Genomic DNA, 5,235 nt, shown 5'->3' on the forward strand with positions numbered 1-5,235 from the left:
GTGGCTTTGTGCCACAAAAAATATGCTGTAAACACCCAGAAATACAGTTCTGATTGATCCTCAGCAGATGCAGTGACTGAAGAAAAGCAGGTCTGAAGGTGGTAAGCCGCTATTAAGAGTAACAGGCACAAGGCACGCAGGGACCTAGAAGGCATTTCATTCTATATTTAAAGCTCAGAAGTAGATGGCCAGTGACAAAGGGAGATTGGAATGAAATTGCTGCTAGTTTTTCCAACATAAATTCACAAAATGGAGTTTAATAATTCACCCCCCAAGAACTGCGAAGTACTTTATAACTATATATCCATACACACAGATTAACTTTACCCACTACCGAGATGCAGGTACCACACGCAGATCAACACGTTGTGTGTGGGCTCCGTATTAGCTTAAATGATAAATGACAAATACTGCATTCAACTGACGCTGCAGAGGAATCTAGGAGGCAATTGCGCATATGCTGAGCTAACAGACAACGTGCCCAGCCATTTGATGGTGTCATCAGCAGCCAGGTGGAGAGCTGGTAGCCTGCCATCAGAATAAGTCCATGGGGCATTCGTCAAGGATATACAACAGTCTGAAGTTGACCACAGCTGCTTTGCAGGTCATTAGAAAAATCCCATTGAAAGAGATTGGCCGCGCAGCTGCGCTGTCTGAAACTGGGTCAAAGATGACCATGGGTACGTTGGCAGATCAAAACGTGGTGGACAGAGGGTTGGGTCTGTGATGAGAGCCTGATTAACAACTGTCGTCAGTGACCACTCATTGCGCCAAGCAGATTCCACCATCATGTCATGTGGTGGCATAAGTGACCATAAAGGGCATCTAGAAGACAGGTGAGCTGGCAGCGGGTGGAAGAGGTCTGTGTACGAAGGTAGATCGTTATTCTCATGGAGCTTGGCCAGCACCATGACAGAGGCTCTCTCATGGTGAATATGGGGCAATTCTAAGTATCGGTAGCCATGGCAATGGAGTTGCCCATAAAAGTTCTGGTAACAATACGCATGGGTTTGTTAAGCTCTACATCAATCAGCCTCCTGTGAGATGAGCAACACCAGACAGGAGAACAGTGCTCTGCTGTTGAACAGCAACGGGCAAGGGCTGATGTTCTAAGCGTCCGAGCACTCACACCCTAAGTTGAGCCAGTCAATTTTCTGAGCAGGGTGTTCCAAGAGCTGACCTTGGCTGCTGTCTTCCTCAAGTGGCTGCAGTACGTTAATGACCAATCCAACGTCAAACTAAAGTAAACTGGGTTTGGATCGTGCCGCAGGTGTTGGCTGTTGAGGAAAGTGTTTAGCTTGTGGCTTGCACTTGCATTATGCAGATGAAATACACTAGAAACCATCTTGGAAAAGCTCAGCTGCAAGCGTCATCGACTACAATGGTCTGCCACGAGCTATTTTGCCTATGTTAAAATTTAACCAATACCCTGGGACTAACACCTGTTTTTACTATAAGTATCATGTTTGCATCTCCTCTTCTCCCATCCCTTTGGGGTAGTTTTTCAGACTGTAAGCTTCTCAAGGAGGGAACCACATCCCCTTACATGAGGACACAGCACTGAAAACAGCAGGACTGTGATCCTGATTATGGCCTCTAGGCACTACCATAATATAAACACTATCTGATGTAGGAATTCACATCAGGGTGGAATTTCATTTGGATGCAAGCAAAGTTACATACATAGCTCCCACTGCTACAAGGCTGTGCAAGCTCTATTCAGAAGAATCAGTCTCACTCATTGACCAATAACTACTTAGTTCCTGTTGTTCAAAATCTCACCGATGACCATTCCTCCCCATCTTAGTTTATGGGCACTCACTTTGCACACATTTTCCCAGGCAAAGTGAACACTTAACTGAAGTTATTCAACATCAGTCAAGATCATGTGTGATATGCCTCAGTTGTAAAACTGAGTAATTGAGCTTGACAGAAAAAGGGGTGTGGTAATAGCTGAAACTCCAGAGGTTGAGGGCTTGTCTACACTGGCAATTTACAGTGCTGCAACTTTCTTGCTCAAGGGTGTGCACAGCCAATTGCAGCACTGCAAAGTGCCAATGTAAACAGTGCACCAGCTCTGGTAGCTGCGCCCCTTGGGGAGGTGGGTTTTTTAGAGCGCTGGGAGAGCTCTCTCGCAGTGCTGCACTGCGACCACACAAGGCACATTAAAGCACTGCTGCGGCCAGTGCGGACTAGCCCTAATTCCCTCCTTCAGCGAAAGCCTCATGGATTTTCACATTTGTCAAGCCAGTTGTGAAAGAGCTCACTCCATAGACTTGGACTGCAGCATCAGTCCAAATACAGATCTGACAGGATAGCCTAATTTTGGCAATTAATTGATCTTTGATTATTAGCAGGTAAATATGCCCAGTGGTCTGTGATGAGATGTTAGATGGGGTGGGATCTGAGTTACTACAGAGAATTCTTTCCTAGGTGCTGGCTGGTGAGTCTTGCCCACATGCTCAGGGTTTAACCGATCGCCATATTTGGTGTCGGGAAGGAATTTTCCTCCAGGGAAGATTGGAAGAGGCCCTGGAGGTTTTTCACCTTCCAGCAAGTGACCCGTGCCCACATGCTGCACAGGAGGATTCTCTGCACCTTGAGGTCTTTAAACCACGATTTGAGGGCTTCAGTAACTGAGACATAGGTCAGGGGTTTGTTACAGGAGTGGGTGGGTAGGATTCTGTGGCCTGCATTGTGCAGGAGGTCAGACTAGATGACCAGAATGGTCCCTTCTGACCTTAAGTCAACGAGTCTTACGTACAAACTTGACCCTGATGCATAAGGCCTGAAAAGTTCATGGAATTTCATCCTTTTAGCAGTTTGCACACACATTTTTTAGCACAATATTAATGCACTCTTTAGTGATTCATTAATAAATCACTGAACAGACCTTTTGCTACTGGAAACATATCTTCCCAGTTCCAAAGTACAGGCAAATGCTGCTTGTTTTCCTCTACAGCCGAAGAGACAACACAACACTATTCCAACCAGGACGATGACATACAAGAAAGGAGATAAAAATTCCTTACGTGGTTTTAGACTATCTAGCTTGAACTGAGAGAAAGTCACTGGCCATTGGGGAACAGTTATTTAAAAAGCTTAGTAATGAAGCCAACTGTGCTAGTCAGTGCTGTCCAGGACCCACGTTTGAACCGAGCTCAGAATGCCTGTTCCACAAAACAGAAAAGCTTGGCAACTTAAGAGACCACAACTGATTCTCTGAAGTGCAGCTGGGAACTCCTCACAATACCTGCTCTAGCCAAAGATTGGAGACCAGTTCTTCACTGCAAGACAAATAAGCAACCCCGCTGAATTGAGAGGGGGAGAAATTAATGGATTAGGGAAATCTTCCCCTTGATTGTCTGGCTCCTCAGGAGTACACTCTCTCTACTAGAGAACGCTCCTTTCTCAGAGAATCATCACCACAGAAAATGAGAAAAAGGAAGTCACCCAGAAGTCTGCAACACTCTGGTCAGGCAAATGCAACCTTCCCAATGACTGATTTTCCTTCCAATCAACCTCAGCCCTGACTTACAACACCCCTGCCACCATCTGGGGGCCATGGCCCCATCACTTTTTACTGACTGTAAGGGTGAGCGACACGGAGGGGCTGGAAAGGAGCGAGCAAGGGACAGGGTCTGCAGGGAAGGGGAGATGTGGGGGAAGGGCCACAGTCTGGGTGCCGATCCCGCCCCTCCCAGTTTGAGAGAGCATCTGTTGCCCCTGCCTGCCACTCCAGTGCGGGGTATTTCCTTTGCAAAAGGTAAAGACAAGAACACAGTTGAGGAAATTTATCACAAGTGACATGAGGGCGATATGACAGAGCTGCCAACAAATGTAATGCCAGGGTTCAGAAAAGGGCAACTAAAATGATTAGGGGTTTGGAGAGGGTCCCATACAAGGAAAGATTAAAGAGGCTAGGCCTCTTCAGCTTGGAAAAGAGGAGACTAAGGTGGGGGGGGATATGATAGCGGTATATCTAAGTTATTTACTTATTCCCATAATACAAGAACTAGGGGTCACCAAATGAAATTAATAGGTAGCAGGTTTAAAACAAGTAAAAGGAAGTTCTTCTTCACACAGCGCACAGTCAACTTGTGGAACTCCTTAACTGAGGAAGTTGTGAAGGCTGGGACTACAGCAATGTTTAAAAGGGAACTGGATAAATTCATGGTGGCTAAGTCCTTAAATGGCTATTAGCCAGGAAGGGTAAAGAATGGTGTCCCTAGCCTCTGTTCAGAGGATGGAGATGGATGGCAGGAAAGAGATCACTTGATCATTACCTGTTAGCTTCACTCCCTCTGGGGCACCTGGCATTGGCCACTGTCACTACACAGATACTGGGCTAGATGGACCTTTGGTCTGACCCGGTACAGCCGTTCTTATGTCACTCACTCACCATACCCTGAATCACTACCACAAGACAAATGAGGTTTTACAATTCCAGAGGCATGTCTGATGCTTTGCAGCATAAGTCAACACACCTCTTGCCCTGCAGAGCTTACATGCAATGCAAGGAGGGCAAAAGTTAAGACATTTGGGGATAAGGAGCAAAATGAGAGAGGGAAGTGATAGGATCTGTTTGTTTCACATTTATCTTGTCAGCGTCAAATCTCTGCTGGTGAATTAGGCATGAAGCCAGGTACGAGCAGAGGGATGGGAACAGAGGCAGCAGAAAGCTAGCCTGGAGAGAGGAGCTTTGGGGAGGAGATGGAGGCTCTTGGCCCATGGGATGCAGTTCCAGAGACAGAAGGGGAAGAGGAGCCAAGCCCCGAGCCGGGAGGAGGCAGAGGGTTTGTTAGGGTGAGCAGTGACGGCACAGGGAGAGAATACAGGCTGGCAAATGTTACAAGAGTGACACATATGGGCTCATCCTAACAGCCGTCTAGATGCTTGCTTTTTACCTGGGTTCCTATAGTAAGAGAAATAATACTTGGTGGTCTAGGCTTAGATCAATTCCAATTAAAATGGCTTAGAACGTGGCTGTGTGGCCTTTGGGAGAAAGCACAAAGGTGCTCGTTTAAAAATTTAACAGGGGGATGATGCAGACAGCCATCATGGACCGACTAGAGGCAGGAGTCAACATTTCGATAGTGACGGAGAGATGGCAGGGAGCTTGGGGACAGGCTATGAAGGGTTTTGAAAGTGAATTCAAGCAGCTTATGGTATGAACCAGTGGAGAAGGGGGAGCCAATGGAGGGGTGCAAAGAGAGGGGTGACCTGGTCAAAGCA

This window comes from Chelonoidis abingdonii, chromosome 11, assembly GCF_003597395.2.
Source record: "Chelonoidis abingdonii isolate Lonesome George chromosome 11, CheloAbing_2.0, whole genome shotgun sequence".
Taxonomy (NCBI): Eukaryota; Metazoa; Chordata; order Testudines; family Testudinidae; genus Chelonoidis; species Chelonoidis abingdonii.